The sequence below is a fragment of the Leopardus geoffroyi genome, chromosome E3 (genome assembly GCF_018350155.1).
Source record: "Leopardus geoffroyi isolate Oge1 chromosome E3, O.geoffroyi_Oge1_pat1.0, whole genome shotgun sequence".
Lineage (NCBI taxonomy): Eukaryota > Metazoa > Chordata > Mammalia > Carnivora > Felidae > Leopardus > Leopardus geoffroyi.
The window spans coordinates 10,252,951-10,270,282 of NC_059340.1; the positions used below are offsets into that span (position 1 = coordinate 10,252,951).

Consider the following 17,332-nt stretch of genomic DNA (forward strand, 5'->3'; position numbering starts at 1 on the left):
CAGCAAACCCTGAGACCCTGGTAACCACCATTCTGTTGTTAATATCAGTTTGACTTTTTTTTAGGTTCTACATATAAATGATATACTGTATTTTTCTTTCTGTGTCTGGCTTATTTCACTTAGTATAATGTCTCCCAAGCTTATCCACATTGTCACAAGGAGCAGAATTTCCTTCCTTTTTAAAGGCTGGATAATATTCCATTATATATCTGCCATATTTTCTTTATCCATACACCCATCAGTGGCCACTTAACTTGTTTCTATATCTTGGCTTTGACAATTGCTGCAATAAACATGAGAGTGCAGCAGCTCTTTGAGATAGTGATTTGATTTCCTTTGGATGGCTATCCAGATTAGGATTGCTGGATTATACGGTATTCTATTTTTAATTTTTTCAGGAAACTCCGTACTGTGTTCCATAATGGCTGTACCAACTTACATTTTTACTAACAATGTATAAGTGTTCTTTTTCTTTTTTTTTTTTAAGTTTATTTTTATTTTTTAAATTTATTTTGAGAGGGAGATAGAGAGCAAGCAGGGGAGGGGCAGAGAGAGAAAGAGGGAGACAGAATACCAAGCAGGCCCCACTCTGTCAGAACAGAACTCAATGGGGGGCTTGATCTCATGAACTGTGAGATCATGACCTGAGCTGAAGCCAAGAGTTGGATGCCCAACCAACTGAGCCACCCAAGCATGCCAAAGGTTCCCTTTCCTTTTTTTTTTTAATTTTAAAAATTTTTAAAAATATTTATTTTTTGGAGTGAGACAAAGTGCAAGTGGGGGAGGGTCAGAGAGAGAAGGCGACACAGAATCTGAAGCAGGCTCCAGGCTCTGAGCTGTCAGCACAGAGCCCAATGCAAGGCTCAGACCCGTGAACTGGAGATCATGACCTCAGCCGAAGTTGGACGCTTAACCGACTGAGCCACCCAGGCACCCCATAGGTTCCCATAGGTTCTTTTATAGGCTCTCCAACAATTGTTATTTTAAAATTTTTTGATAATATCCATTCTAACAGACGTAAGGTCATATAACATTGTGGTTTTGATTTGCATTTCCCTGATGACTGATTATGATGCATATGATGCATATACCTCTTAGCCTTTTTTTTTTTTTTTTTTTTTTTTTTTTTTTACCTGTTGGCCATCTGTATGTCTTCTTTGGAGGAGAAAGAGCTCTATTCAGGTCCTTTGCCCATTTTGAAGTTAGAATCCTTGTTTTTCATTTTTGTTTCATTTTGTTTTTTTCTATTAAGTTGCATGAGCTCCTTGTATATTTTGGATATTAACCCCTTATTGGATATATGGATCTCAAATATTTTCTCCCATTCCATATGTTGCCTTTTCATTTCGTTGGTTGATTCCTTTGCAGTGCAGAAACTTCAATGTGATGTAGCTTCACTTATTTAATTTTGCTTTTGGTGCCTGTGTTTTGGTGCCAAGACCAATGTCAAGAAGATTTTCCCCTATGTTTTCTTCTTAGAGTTTGACAGTTTCAGATCTTTTTTTTAAGTTTTTTTTTTTTACTTTTTATTTTTGAAAGACAGAGAGAGAGAGAGACAGAATGAGCAGGGGAAGGACAGAGAGAGGGGGGACAGAGAATCCCAAGTAGGCTCCAAATTGCCAGCTCAGAGCCTGATGTGGGGCTCAAGCTCACAAACTGTGAGATCATAACCTGAGCTGAAACCAAGAATTGGATGCTTAACTGACTGAGCCACCCAGGCATCCCGACAGTTTCAGATCTTATGTTTAGTTTTTGTGTGGGGTTTAAGAGTCCAACTTCCTTCTTTCACATGTAAATATCCAATTTTCCCCAACACCATTTATTGAAGGGACTATCCTTTCCCCAGTGTGTATCCTTGGAGCCTTTGTCTAAGATTAGTAGACTACACATGCGAGGGCATATTTCTGGGCTTTCTACTCTGTTTCACTGACTGATATGTCTGGGTTTTTTGCTGGTTTCATATTATTTTGATTACCATAACTTTGTAATAGAATTTGAAATCAAAAGGTGTGATGCCTCCAGCTTCTCGCTCAAGATTACACTAGCTATTCAGTGTTTTTTTATGATTCCATGTGAATTCCAATATTGTGTTTTCTATTTCTGCAAAAAAAAAAAAAGTCACTAGAATTTTGATAGAGATTGCACTGAATCTGTCAATTGCTTTGGATAGAATGGACATTTCAACAATGTTGTTTTCTAGTCCACGAACATGGGATATCTTTCCATTTATTTATGTCTTTTTTTTTTTAAGTTTTTTTTAACGTTTATTTATTTTTGAGACAGAGAGAGACAGAGCATGAACAGGGAAGGGTCAGAGAGAGGGAGACACAGAATCCGAAACGGGCTCCAGGCTCCGAGCTGTCAGCACAGAGCCCGACGCGGGGCTCGAACTCACGGACCGCGAGATCATGACCTGAGCCGAAGTCGGCCGCTTAACCGACTGAGCCACCCAGGCCCCCCTATTTATGTCTTTTTCAATTTCTTTCATCAGTGTTCTATGGTTTTCGCTCTACTGATCTTTCACCTCCTCAGCTACCTTTATTCCTGAGTATTTTATTCTTTTTGATGCTATTGTAAATAGAATTGTTCCCATGAACGAATTCTTGTAGGTATAGCTGTGTTTTCTTTAAGTTTATTTATTTATTTATTTTGAGAGTAAAAGCAAGGCAAAGAGGGAAAGAGAGAGAATGCTAAGCAGACTCCATGCTGAGCCTGGAGCCTGATGTGGGGCTCTGTCTCACAAATTTGTGAGATCATGACCTGAGCCGAAATCAAGAGTCGATGCTTAGCCACTGAGACACCCAGGCACCCCAGGTATAGTTATTTTAAAGCCCTTTGTATTTTAACCTTTATACTAGAGTTAAAAGTAATATATATACTACCATTAAGTTATTAGAGTATTCTGAATTTGACTATATATTTACCTTTACCAGGTGAGTTTTATACTTTCATTTATTCATTCAGCTGTAACCCGAGGGGAAATGTGGTTCTACTCTGAGGAGCCCCCTTTCATCAGGCCTCCCTTGAGAGGGTCAGTGGGCATGATCCTGGGTCCCAAGGTACTTTTAGTTCTGGGGGTGCTAGGCTATGGCAGAAGCCTGAATGTGTCTGCAGAAAGCCAGTATCCACCCAATTCCAGAAGAGATGCTAAGCGCTTGGACAGGACCTTAAATCACCTAACACGAGTGCTGTTCATAACTGGTGCTCAGAGCTGTTGATTGGCTACACGAGAGCTAGCCAGTCAGCAGGCATTTATTCAAATTTGCTGGGTGTATAGAGTTGGGCCACCTGCCTCCTGACCTAGGGGGAGCTCTCTTTCCTGGTATTGATAGCCTCTGTCTTGTTCTCTCACCAGTGGGCTCAGCTCCACCTCAGGCTTTAGGCCCATTTGGACCTGCCCTGGGACCGGGGGACTTAAATAGTTCGAGACCATCCATCTGGGGCTTTACCTCAAGTCAGCCTGGCTCTGGATCTAACCGCATGTTTGCTCTCTGAGTGCTGGCCTTATTCTCACAGGGCCATCCCTGATTGTGGGACTTGAGACTTATGTGACAGACCTGAGTCCCTGTCTCCGCCACCCACCCCCAGCCAGTCACCCCTCCTCGGCCTCTGTATTTGGCCCTCAGCTCCCTGGACTATCCACCCATCCACACGGGACTTTGAATGTCATGTGAGAACACTGCTACTCCCTCATGGGCCCCCCTCAAGGCTGATTGATGCCTGCCTTTGGGACCCTCTGCTCTCCTTTTCAAATCTGACCTTCCAGTTTTGGAAGGGGCCACCCCCAGCCAGACTCTGCCCGAGGCTGTTGGTCCCCAAGTCTGCCCTTCTAACTCTATTCCGAGGCCCACGTGCAGCCAAGTTCTTGTCCTCGTGGCCTTGTGAGGTTTGTGGTCCAGACCAAAGTAAGACAGTCATGACATGGGGTGGGCCCCACATTTCCCCAGGGACACATTTCCTCCTGCGCTACTGCATTTGGCTGCAGTTTGGGAGGAATGAGATAGGAGGGGAGACACAGGGAGGTGTCCGGCCTCTGTGGTCAGAAGCTCCAGATCTGGTTCAGCCGCCTGCCTAGGATTTCCCCCGCTGCTTTGGTGGGCAGCTCTGACTGAGGTCAGCAGCCCTGCCTCGCACACACGTGCCTGGCTCTGTTGGGTTGCCCAGAAGCAGAGCCCGAGTTAAGGATTAGGTGCCACGATTTCCTGAGACGGGGAAGCAGAATGTGGCTTCAGAGAAAGTTGGTTCTCAGCCCGATCCACAGGGAAGGTCTGGAGCATAAACTGCATCCCAGTGTTGACCCCCTACCCGAGGCAAGGGAGCCCCCATTTTAGTTTATCCTAGACTGTAGGCTGCTCAGCTTCCAAGCTAATGATTCCCATCAGCTGAGGGGTGTTCTCTGGAGAAGGGCCAAGGTCCACAGCCCACATAGTGTGGGTGCAGAGCCTGGCAAAAGGGATCTGGGTGGAGTGCTCTAAGACAACTGACTGCAGCATCTTTCTCTGTCTGAGCCTTCCAAGCTGGGGGCCCTCTTGGCCCGACAGCAAGTACAACCTGGAATGTGGGGATGGGGGTTAGCTCTCCTGGCCCGTGAGGGATGAGAGCCACCAGAAAAATGCCCTTCTCCTGTCCCTGGAACAGACCAATCTGGGTAGCATTCTGTGCAATCCCCGGAGATTCTGGCAGAATTGAGCCCCTGCTGCCTATAGCAGATCTCCAGAGCATTCTTAGGGCTCTCGTGCTTTCCCTCTCCTCCCTCCTATCTCTTGGAATCATCTCCCAAACACACACCTTTGATCAGGGGGATCCAGACCAGAACACACTGGGGCGGGGGCAGAAGTCCGGGCTGTATCCTGAGGGTAATGGAGACTTGTAGAAAGATTTTGTGCTGGGTCAGGGTGATTGGACTGGGTTTTTACTTTAGGACTGTTCCCACCGTGGGAAGGAAGTGAGAAGTGGACAGTGTCACAGTGGTCCCGGGAGAGGGGTTTGGCTGGTGAGTGTTGGGGGAAGGAAAGGAAAGGGGTCACCGAGAAGGAGAGAGAGATGGGACTTGCGCTAGATGGAGGGAACAGAACAAGTCTGCGGCCCAAAGGCCTGGCAGTGCGGAGCCCAGGGCCTGGGGCAGTAGGGGGCCTCAGACAGGAGCTGGTTTGGGGGCAACAGGCACAGTCTGCCCAGTTCTCTCCTTCTCTAAAGGAGCAATGATTCCATGAAATGTCCAGAAGAGGCAAGTTTATAGAGACAGAAAGTAGATTAGTAGCTTCTTAGGGCTGGTGGGGGATGGGGGTCTCGGAAGGATCGGGCGTTGGGTGTTGGTGGGTGGCTAAAGGGGCCATTAAATGCTTTGAAATTAACTGTGGAGATGGCCGTACAACTCCACATGTATGCTGAAAACCATTGAGTTTTACACTTTAAGTGGGCGAAGTATACCGTATGTGAATTCTATCACAACAGAGCTGTTGTTTAAAAAAAACAACAACAACCAATGCAAAGCTGTGCAAGGGACGTGGGATTGGCTGTGGGAGGGAAGTTTGCTGACTAACGGAAGGTGGGAGGGACCTCAAAAGTCCTGTTACTCACTGACCTTATTTACCAGCGGAACGCTGGGCCCGTCTTGCCCACGGGACAGGGTGAGTCAGGGGCTTGAACCCATGTCTCCAGACCCCCCGGCCCTGCGTCCTCCCACCCCATTACCTCCATCCACCCTGCCCACAGCTGCCCCTTCCCCCCCCACCCCCCCGGCCCCTCCATCCGGCAACCTTGCCTCCCTTTTGGCCGGCAGCCTGCTGAGAGGTAGGTGACAAATGGGGTGAATGACCTTCCTGCATTCTGCTCCCCCCGCCACCCCCCGCCTGGCTGGTGAGTCTGACTGGCCCCTCTTCCCCCAGGGGTCTTCATGCTGCCAAGGAAGCGGCCTGGGAGGACCTGCCTTGGGTGGAGGGACGAGATGTTTGGTTCTCTGGACAAGAAGGGTCGGGAAATTGAGTCTGACACCTGGCAAGGCCCACTGCCCGGGCAGCACACTGGGGAGGCTGGCCGGCACCCCGGCAAGGCTCTTCCAGGCCAGGCCCTCGCCGGGGGTCCTGGCAGAGGCCAGCAGTGGGTGCGCCGGGGGACTGCGGCCGGCGGCGGGGTGGGGCAGGACGCCCGTGGGTAATGGAAAAGCTTGAGCCCTGGTCATGGCGGGCCTGCAGTATTCGCGTGTTGATGATGACCACAGAGGAGGGATTTGCGGGTGCTCGCCAAAGATGCTGGAATGCCCAGGGGCCGCCCCAGAGCGCACGCTCGGACCGCACCTGGAGCCTTCTTGTCACCAGTGTCATCCTCAGCAGACCTTCTGCTGGGCTTGGCCTCCTTCCCTTGATAACCCGGGAGCCCAGGGCGGTTCCACATGCACTCAGTAATGCCTTTGCTATCATGCATGACTGTGGCCTGGGCCCCGCTTCCTTTCTGGAACGGAAGGGGCTGTCCCCAGGTTACCTCCCAACTGTCTGCCCCCCCCCCCCAGGCACTGGGCCTCTTCCTGGATTGGGAACCCCCACCTCATCAGCTGCCTGAGTCACTTCACATTAGCGAATGCCTCGGAGGCAACTGGGTCCCCTTACTGCCCCTTATCCTACCTGGAGCCAAAGGTTCATCAGTGACACTGGTGAGAGGGGCTCCTGAGACTGAAGTGAAATCTGTGGCTGTACGAGCAGCCATGTTCAGGGTCGGGGCCTGGGTCAAGCAAGAGCTGCTCTCAGCAATTCTCCTCCAGCTGTTATTCTGTTACTGTTGCCTCCAACATCACTCGCCACAGCAGTGTCACCGTCACCACTGATATCTCCTCCATCCTATCTTTTCCTCCTCCCTCACCTCTACCAAGTTCATCATCCCCCACCCAGCTCTCAGGTCGGACCCCTGACGTCATTAGACGTTTCTTTTTGGGGGGGGGGGTGGGGACAATGCAAGCAGGGAAGGGGCAGAGAGACAGAGGGAGAGAGAGAATCTGAAGCAGACTCCACGGTCGGCACAGAGCCTGACCCGGGGCTTGATCCCACAAACATGAGATTGTGACCTGGGCCAAAGTCAAGAGGCGGATGCTCAACTGACTGAGCCACCCGGGTGCCCCACATTAGACGTTTCTTTCTTTCTTTTTCTTTTTTTTTTAACGTTTATTTATTTTTGAGACCGAGAGAGACAGAGCATGAACGGGGGAGGGTCAGAGAGAGGGAGACACAGAATCCGAAACAGGCTCCAGGCTCTGAGCTGTCAGCGCAGAGCCCGACGCGGGGCTCGAACTCACGGACCGCGAGATCATGACCTGAACCGAAGTCGGACGCTCAACCGACGGAGCCACCCAGGCGCCCCTAGACGTTTCTTAACAAACAGGCATGTCTCTGGTTGAAGAGGTGATCCGAGACGCGGGGTGTGGCCAGAACCGCGTGTCCCGGCTGCCTCTGGGCTCACGCGTTTGTAAACTGGGAGTCTTGCCTTGCGCGGTGATGGTGGCCTGGTGGTGGAGAGGTCGGGGCCGACTGGCTCGGTGCCCATGCAGCCAACACCTAAGACTCTGTGGGCAGATCATGGTCGGAGCCACCTGATGCACGTGCTCTGGAGCCAAGGAGATTTGTCCTCACATATGACTCAAGGAAATGGGAGGTCCCGAGGTAGGGGAAGAGCCTGAAGTGGGGGTCAGCGCTCTGGCTGTGCCATGGGCTCAGCGTGGCTTCCGTAAGTCACTGATTCCCTCTCCCACAGGTCAGATGACAAGAGCGACCCTCCCTTTCCCCGCGGAGAGCTCGACAGGGTGCACAGTATGTGCACAGCCTCTGCTCCTTTAAGGCAGCGCGGCCCAGCGGGGCGCCCTGTCTGCTGTCCCGGGTGCATTTCCGGCTCCCTCTCTCACCGGCTCTGAGCCCTTGGGGAAGCCACTCACTGCTTCTGCCAAACCTCCATCGCCTCACCTATGAACAGGGAATAAACGACAGACTCTACCTCCCAGGACCGCAACGAGGATTCACTGAGAACGTCCACGGACAGCACTTACTTCGAATTCTTACCTGTGCACGAGGCACACGGGGGCAGTGTCGCCCCCCGTTACAGAGGGGGACGCAGAGCTGGTGGGGGTAGAGTCAGGGGGGAGAACTGCTTGGGGTCACGTGCCCAGGCTGCGAGGGGTACATGGGGACACCGAGGCCCACTTCCTGCCCTGAAGCGCATGGCCTGAGCCAAAGAGGGGAGAAGATTGGGCCCCTGGCCATCAGGCTGGGCTGAGAGGGAATGTACAGGCCCAAACCCGGCTGTGGGACTCAGTGAAAAGTACTTGGGCTGCTTTGGGACAAGGATCCCGGGACTGGGCGAGTGCTGGGGCCCCAGGAGGGCTCGGAACACCAGAGAAGAGGAAGATGGATCCCAATTATGGGAATCTGAGCAAGCTGTGTTGGAGACCGAAGGGGAGTGGCCTGTGTGGGGTCAAAGAAGCTGGATGCGCGGCCACTGGGTACAAAGGACAACTAAAGCCAGAGAAAGTCCGAGTAAGGGTGGAACCACAGCCAGAACTGGGCTCCCCTCCCTCCTGCCACCTTGGGCTGGTGATGTCTTTCTGACCCTCAGCAAAACCTTCTAATGTCATGAAGACTGGTGGTCATGGGGTGGTCAAGGGGAGTCTGGACATTCCCCCCTTTCCTGTGCTCTTTGTACTGGTCCCAGAGGCCCGGGGCCCCTGTCCAGAGGAGGCCGCTAGGAGGCAATAATCAAGACAGTGACGACAACATTAGGATCTCTGGCAGGAGATCTAGACCCTTCCTCCTGTGCCGCAGTCACGCTCAGGGGTCTCTGCCTGCTTTGTCTTCATCTACAGCTGCCCTTCTTCAGTGAGTCCCCACCAGAGACCAGGCACGATGCCAAGTTCATCTCTTCATTTCAGAGTGGAGAGACAGGCGCAGAGAAGTTCAGTCAGTTGCCCAAGGTACTGAGCCAGAGCAGGGCTGGGGCTAGATGCCAAGCCTGTCTGATGCCCCCTCGTGAGACACACACGAAAGCCCCCCGTCTCCATCCACTTGACTGGGCCCGTGGGGAAAAGTGATGAGCTGGATGGTGGTCCGGGGAGGAGTAGAAAGCCAACTGCCTGTGGGCCAGGGCTCCCTGCCACCCACAGTCCAGCCTGCTCCCTGCCAGGGCCTGCTGCCTGTTGCTCCGTGGGCGGCTGGAACGCCCAAGCTCCTGGGGCCACCACCCTCTTTCCCCATGGCCCTGGCACAGATTCTCACACCAGTAGGCCTCAGTGCCCATCCAAAGCAGGCCCAGGCCCTGCAGCCCGCCATGGCAGCTGCGGGGTCTGAGTAGGTGCCTGGGTTCTGCCTGTGGGCACACAGCCTCACTGAACGGGAGGCATCAGGCCTCCGAGCCCCCCTCTGGCCAAGCCTGTCATCTGAGTTTAGCTCCAGGCTGCCTGGGTGAAGGATTCCCTCACTGCCCACCACCCACCTGGAGGAAAGCTATCTGAGGTGAGAGGGGGGAGCTGGGGCCCAGGTACAAGGAGGAAAGTTGAGGCCTACGCACCCAACCACCTTCCCCTCCAGCACGCTCCCTCTTCCTCTGGGTGTCTTCTCTCAGCGAGCGAACCTGCCAGCCCCTCCCTCCCCACCAATGTCCTGGCAGCCCTGTAATGGCGGCCACATGGCCCTTGTGCCAGCACGAACCTCCCTGTCCCTTACTGGAACGCTTCACCATCCTCTGTCCCCAGGCCCACCCTGCCTGTCCAGCCTCATCGACCATCACTGTGGGCTTACAATAGTGACAAGCTGGGGGTGTCGCCCTGAGCCTTACATCTTCCCTGGCTCCCTGTTGACTGCAGAGAAAGTTCCAGCTCCTTAGTCAGCCGTCAAGGCCCCTGGCTTCCATGCTCCCTGGGTCCCAGTCTCCCTGTGTGAAACACGTGTGGCCCCTGGAAAGTCTGGGCTGTCTGGCAATATCTCCTCAGCCCTAGGCCTGGAAAATCCTTCCCCAAAGATTTGGCTGAATGCCCCCCCCACCCCATGAAGCATGCTGCTGACTCCCCTCTCTGGCCTGAGGGGTGGACTGCTCCCCCCTGGCTGCCCCTCCCTCCCGGTGACCCCATATGGCTTGTTGACTATTATGCTCAGGGGCACTGATTTGGGTTCTAGGCTGTCCTCCTAATGAAAATCAGGAATCAGGGGTGTCTGGGTGGCTCATCGGTTAAGCGTCCGACTTCGGCTCAGCTCACGATCTCACGGTTGATGGGTTCGAGCCCCACATCAGGCTCCGTGTTGACAGCTCAGAGCCTGGAGCCTCCTTCAGATTCTGTGCCACCCTCGCTCTCGGCCCCTCCCCCACTTGCTCGCGCACGCGCTCGCTCTCTCTCTCTCTTTCTCAAAAATAAATAAACATAATTTTTTTTTTTTTAGTCCGGAATCAACCCTGTTTCCTTCTCTCTGTGGTCCCAGTGGCCTGTGTGGGATCTGGCCCGGAGAGGAGACACAAGGAATGCATTTCTTCATTCATTCCTGCATTTGGTACTGTTGGGGTGTTCTTTGAAGACTGGACTACGGGGCGCCTGGGTGGCGCAGTCGGTTGAGCGTCCGACTTCAGCCAGGTCACGATCTCGCGGTCCGGGAGTTCGAGCCCCGCGTCGGGCTCTGGGCTGATGGCTCAGAGCCCGGAGCCTGTTTCCGATTCTGTGTCTCCCTCTCTCTCTGCCCCTCCCCCGTTCATGCTCTGTCTCTCTCTGTCCCAAAAATAAATAAACGTTGAAGACTGGACTACGTAGTCAAGCAGGACAGCTGTGTGCAGCCACAGGGTCTGGGGCCAGTTGATGGGACCCAGGAGAGGCACAGGTTATCGGTGTCTGATAGGGGAGACCCGACCCCCTCCAAGGAGGTTTTGAGGCAACCTAGCACGTGGGAGGGCTTGGATCTGAATTTAAGCTCTCCCACCCCCTGGCTGTGCATTTGGGGTCAACCACTCACCCTATCTGATCCTACAAGGGCATTTCCCCCGGGGGGCTGCTAAAGCACATGGTGGGCGCTTGGCAGATAGTGACTCTCCACCCCTACGTTCTCTAGGGAGCTTCTGGTTCAAGGTGGGCCACTGGGGACCTATACTCCAAGAACTAAGGTCTTGGGACCCCTCTGCCCACAGAAGTCGCCCTGATGTGGCCGGGTGGGTCTGTGAGGGCAGCAGAGTGGTCCTAGATGTCTCTGCCCCGGGACAAGGGGCTGCCTGGGTTAGGGGAACAGGGGTGCCCGCCTCCCTTCCTACCCACAGGCCACCCGGTGCCCCTGCCCTCTGCGCTCCTCGGCAGGCCGTCGGGGCCAGTATTGGATGTGCCCAGCTTTGGCCCTACAGCCGCTGGCAGGGCCAACGCTGTCATCGGGCCTGGCCCTGTGTCTGGCATCTCTCTGGCGTCGTCTGGGCCCGGGCTTCCTGAAGGCGGATGTGGGTTTGTACCCTGTGCTGACAGGCCCTCCCCGGAACTGAAGGTGTCCTGGGGGCAGGCCCACACCCAGTGACCTTCCCAGTTGAATGCAGGCTTGTCAGAGAAGGGCCACATCCTCCCGCAGGTCACAGCTCTCAGGGCAGGGTGACAGCTCCCTGCTCTGATTGGGGCTTCTCAGAGGAGGCCCCGTGCCCCCTCAGACTAGACGTTTGAGCCAAGGCTGTGCCTTCCCCCCTCAAACCCTTTGCAGAGTATGACTGTGTCTCCCCCCTTAGACTAACTTACTTCTCAGGGCAGGTCCAAGTCTCTTCCTCCACATCAGCTTCCTGGGGCAAGGCCATAACTCCTGCTCAGACTAGGGAAGGGGGCGAGTTGCCAGAACATTCCAGGAGCACCTGGAACATGGCGAAATTCAAGGCCCTGCAAAAGGTCGCCTGGGTGGGTGTCCAGTGGTAGAGGACAGAAGGTAATGGGTGACGAGTGACAGGCCAGGTGGGCCCTCTGGCACCCTAAGAATGGGCTTTTGTCCTGAAGACTGTGCGGAGCCAATGAGGAGGGGAACAAAGTCGTTCTCGCAGAACCTCCTGGCCGCCACGTCAGCCACGGGGAACGGAAGGCCGAGCTGCCCAGGGGTGGGGGGCAGACGGGAGGGAACAGGAAGGGCCACCTGGGGAGGAGGAATTGATGGGCCTGGTAGTGGAGAAGGGTGAGTGGGTCAGGCCCAGCACCCTGGCTTCTGGCTGGGGCAGTAGGGGTGAGGTCCACAGCAGGGGAGCAGTGCAGTGGGCCCTTTGGGGCCCGAGCCTACAAGGAGCCTGGGGGCCGTGCAGGTGGACGTTTCCAGAATGCAGCCCCCGGTGGGGGTTTTCAGCAGGTGGAGCGGGTGCATGAGATTGCCTGGGGGCGAGGGGGAGACTCCAAGGAGGGGTTCCGGGGGGCTGCACAGAGAGGAGGCAGGGTAGAGGCCGGGAAGACAAAGCCCTCGCTGCTCTGTCTCTGCTTCCTCTTCTAGAAAAGGGGAGGGTCCCATGCTTCGGGGCCATGTCCCTGGCTGGGGGTGCCCAGAGCAGCTGAGGCTTTGCAGGCTGGGGGAGAGGAGCGGGGGGGTGGGGGGGGGGCTCCCCGCCCCCGCCCTCCAGCCCTTCAACCCAACACTGAGCCCTCACACTCTTTTGGAATTTTCCAGGTGGAAATTCACCTCAAAGTCCCTCTCTGGCTCCACATACTCAACGCATCCTGTCTCTGGTCCCAACACCCCTGACCCCCAGCGGTTTCTAGGGGCTCCAGGGCTGAGTCCCCCTGGAGCGCCGGGCCCTCCTCCCAGGGGGAGGCCGCCAAGGAGGGAGAGAGGCCCTCTGGTGACCCCCGTGCACCTCTCCCCGCTCTCCACCAGTTCCAGACACATTGCGATTTATCTGTTGTTTATTGTGCGGAGGCCAGGCTTCCCAGCCAAATCGGAGCTGGACCGGCCAGCCGCGGCCCGAGACGGCTGTCCCGGCCAAGCCCGGAGCAGCCCCCCGCCCACCGTCCGTCCCCTCGGCCGCCCCTGAGCCAAGCGGGCCCTGAGCTCTGGCGGGCTGGACACTCTTTATGGAGCCCCAGGGCCCGTCTCCCCCATCGTCTGCCCGTGTTTACAGCCTTGCTCGTGTTTGCCTCATGATCTTATTCCGGGTGACGCCCCAGTCTGGACGGGGTTTGCATGCCATCCTGCTGAGGCCTCGCTCGTCGCCCGGGCCCTGGGCCCCTGGGCCCCCGGGCTTCTCATCCATCATTTCATTGAGCCTCACCGCCCGGAGCAGTGGTGGGAGAGCTTATCACCCACGGGCGTGAGCGAGGGCTCGGCCCGTGGGAGCCGGGTGGGAAACTGCTCTCTTTCTGCCACATGCTGGGGGGTGGGGGGCGGGGCGTGCCCTGGGTGCTCACAGATACGCACGCGTGTGTGTGTTGGGGTTTGCGTTCATGGATGTGCATGTGTGTGTGTGCATGTGCGTGGGGGGGGTGGGGAGGCTTGCACGTGAGGGTGTGAGCACACACACACACACCACCCAGAGCCTGCCATTTGTAGCTCTGTCTCTGATACAGACAGCCCGCAGACCTCCAGGCCAGGCTTCCAGGATGGCTCTCTCCTTTACAGGTGTGTGTGACCTTGGCCTCATGCGCCTCTCACTTTCCTTTGGGTAGAAGGGGGGCTGTATCGATTCCAGCCTCACAGCACGCCTTTGGGCATCTAGAAGGGCTGTGCTCAGCCCTCACTGCAGACCCGGGGCCTGTCTCTCTGTGCGTCCCTCTGTCCCTCCCCTCCCTGAGCTACAGTTGTTGACCTCTGAGGCTCTGCCCGGAAAAATGCACCTGTAAGCATACAGGTAAAATTTGGCAAGTCCTCTGATGTCCCTCCACGAATCTTCTGGTGAAAGACCTCTTGTGGGGCTGGACAGGAAAATCCTCAGAGGCCTAGAGTTTTTCACAGCAAAATACGATGGTGATGGCAGTCACCTTGATGTCCCTAGAGACAATTAAGGGACCCAAAGCTGCTACTCAGGCCTGTCTCTTCCTTTTTTTTTTTTTTTTTTTGTGAAGTTTATTTATTTATTTTTAGAGAGAGAGAGAATGAGAGTGGGGGAGAGTCAGAGAGAGAGAGAGAGAGAGAGACGGAGAGAGAGAATCCCAAGCAGGCTCCGGTGCCCCATCAGCATAGAGCCTGACATGGGGCTCGAACCCACAGACTGCAAGATCATGACCTAAGCCGAAATCAAGAGTCAGACGCGTAACCCACTGAGCCACCCAGGCGCCCCTCGGTGCCTCTCTTCCCTCCACCCAGAAGCAAAATACTGGGGCAGTTCTCAGACACCCTGGTATGACAGTATGACAGGTTACCTGAGGTCACACCTTCACCCTAGATTGTTTGATGACCAAAGTTGGTGCCTCCACCTCGGGAAATTCAGGAGCTGGAGTACTCATGCAGCTGAGCGGCCCTGGGCTGAGGTTTCCCCACCAGACCCCCAACAGGCTGTAGATCCCCAGGCCAGGGAGGGGGGAGTGGAGGTGAGGACACCACCCGGTGGCAGAGCCGGGTGGTGTGCAAGGTGGCGGGGGCTTTGTTGATCTTGCTCGTCCTTTATAATGCGCTGACAGCCCGGCCTAACACTTCCCAAACACACTCCCTTCCGTCAGGACTGGAGTTCCAGAAGCAAACAGTGGCAATCAGACGACTGCTGCCTGAGACTCCAGACGGCAGGCCCGGAGGGTTTGTAAGCTCCTCGAAGACACCAGGTCCCCGGCCACCTGCCTAGGATTCCTGCCCCCAGAGCTGCGGCCTCTGAGCCCCTGGGGCCCCTGCGGCTTCCCCTGGCACTGGGCCCAGGGCTCTGGAGACTGGGGACCAGCCCGGGGCCCTCTGGGGCTGGCCAAGGTGCTGGTGGGTGGGGTGGTTGTGACTGAGGCAGGGTGGCTCAGGGATGCCCTGGGGAGGGAGAAGGGTCAGCCCAAGGCCGTGCAGCTCCCGAAGAGGCAGCCACCTCCCAGCCTCTGACTCTGATCAACCCATCTCCACTAACCTGGGTGGACAGGGGCTCCCGTCAGGACCCGAAGAGGCTGAGGTGACCAGGCCCAGACAATCTCTGTTTCTCCCACGTCTCAAGGCTGCCTTGGAACCCGAGAAGCTTCCACCTGTTCCACACCAGCCAAGGGCATCTGAGAAACGGATGCATCATCTTTCCTGGACCGTGCTGGAAGGTAAGAAGCTGCCAAGGGTGTCAGGAAAACCATACCCCCACAAAGCAGCTGATCCCCGAGAGACAGGCTGGAGGGAGGGATGGTTCCGAACAGCCAAGCTCCTCGGTCCTCCCTATGGCAAAGTCTGGCACTCAGAAAAAGCTCAAGGGTGCACACACGTGTACGCGTGCATGTTCGAAGCCTCACGGACGGTCCAGAGTCTAGAGCAAGAATGAGATGTGCTCCATGACCCCAAGGCAGGCCATGCAGCTACATGGGAGCCCACAATCCCAGCCAAGGACGGGCTTGCAGCCCCCCCTCCCCATACACACGCAGAGGCCAATATCCCTCTCTGATTGTCTGCCTTTCGGAGAACAGAGGACTGAGTGGGGACTGGGAGGCCTTGGGAGAGCCCACAAAAGCGCCGATAAATGCATTTATGTTCCTCCAAATGACACTCTAACAAAGCACACAAAAGGAAGAGGCAGAGTTTCGCGCATATTAAATCATGGTCATGGGACCTGTGCAATTAATTCTCATTTATCATCTGCCCTGTGCGCTAGAAACTTCCGCGTCTCGGGCCAGCGCCCACCCCAACCCCCACAACTCCATGTCCACCAGACGCTCATAAATCTGTTTTGCTTGTTCCACACGAGCTGCCTGGGAAAAGGCCCCATTTGCTGCGTCTGCTCCTCTGTCCAAACTTTCAACGCCTTCGACATTTTATGGTTTCGCGTTATTGACTTGGCCTCCCGGGTCCCCTGTGGTAGGCGGCTGTTTGAGAGAGCAAGCGAGAGGCTTGGGGTGACCTCAGGTTCACCCCCTTGCCTGGCCGGAGCTGGCAGGACCGTGCAAAAGCCTTGAAGTTGCCTGGGGCCCGGAGCTCCTGAATCACAGATCCTCCCCAGGGTTTCCCCCCTTTGCCCCGACTCAGGCCCCGAAACCCACTCCGAACTGAGGTCCTGGGCCCGTTCTTCCTCAACCTCCACAACCTGCGTTGCCCAAACCTCCGCTTCTGCAGCCCTCTCCAGCCCCAGCTCCTCCTTTTCCCAAAGGCCTCCTCCCTGCTCCCAAGGGAGCACACATGAGGTCAGTGTGCCTAGGAGCAAAATGCCCAGGTGGAGGGGATGGTGTGCAGGCATAATGCCTGGGGCATTCACGCCACAACAGGCCAGGCCTCCTCGGTGCCACCGAGGACACAGATAAAGACCAGACTGATTTTCAATTTCTTTTTTAGTTTATTTTATTTAGAGAGAGAGAGAGAGAGAGAGCACAAGCAGGGTGGTGGGGGAAGGCAGAGAGAGAAGAATCCCAAGGAGGCTCTGCACCGAGAGCATGGAGCCCGACACGGGGCTTGATCCCACGAACCCTGAGATCATGACCTGAGCTGAAGAGTTGAATGCTTAGCCGACTGTGCCACCCAAACGCCCCAAGGCCGGGTTGATTTTCAGCCAGTGTGTCCTGGAGAGGTTGTTAAATACTTTGACTCATGTCTTGAATGAGGGAAACCTGTCCTTGCCCTGAAGGAGCTGGATGAGGGACAAACAAGCAGATAACTAGATAATTATGATTTCAGTGACCAGCAGTGTATCAGCACAATTTGGGGGCTCAGAGGCATCATTTGAACCCTGTCCAAGGCTCCTGGGGGAGGAGGCAATGTCTAAGTTAATCTGGGAAGGACCCGCAAGAAACACCAGAGGTTTATGGTGATAGGGAAGATGGGGTTGTGGGGGGAGTGTGCATCCAGGCAGAAGGAACAGCATGTGCCAAACCCAGGGGCGAGGGAGGAACATTCGATTTCTGAGAAGTAGCTTTTGGTGGTCACGGAACAAGGAGATAAAGACTGGAGAGGTCAGCTAAGGCCAGCTGTGAGCCGAGGCACCTACACAGCTGCAGCTGGTTGGTTTGCCTTGTGGGAGACCATTTAAGCAGGGGAGTGACATGGTAAGATTTGAATGTTGGCCAAACCACCCTACAGTGTGGATTAGAGGAGGAGTAAGACTGGTAGAAGTCCCCTACCTCACACCATACACAAAAATAAATTCAAAATGGATCACAGACCTGTCATTGCTAAACTATGGAACTCTGGAAGAAAACCTAGGGGGAAAAAGTCCTAGTTACCACTTGAGTTTGGCAAAGATTTCTGAAATACAATATTAAAAAGCGCAAATAATAAAAGAA

At 54.9% G+C, this 17,332-nt stretch overlaps 1 long non-coding RNA gene across 2 annotated transcripts in view; it reads left to right on the top strand.

Annotated features, from left to right (window-relative positions):
• Positions 1-5,350: 5,350 nt before the first annotated feature.
• Positions 5,351-17,332, top strand: part of LOC123588815 — a 31,559-nt gene continuing 19,577 nt past the window's right edge. The window contains exons 1-4 of one of the 2 annotated variants that reach the window (XR_006708021.1): positions 5,351-5,793; positions 7,741-8,950; positions 14,612-14,688; positions 15,079-15,172. This is a non-coding gene — a long non-coding RNA (uncharacterized LOC123588815). Of the gene's footprint in view, positions 5,794-7,740; positions 8,951-14,611; positions 15,173-17,332 lie in introns of both variants that reach the window. The other variant, XR_006708020.1, reaches the window with a different exon arrangement.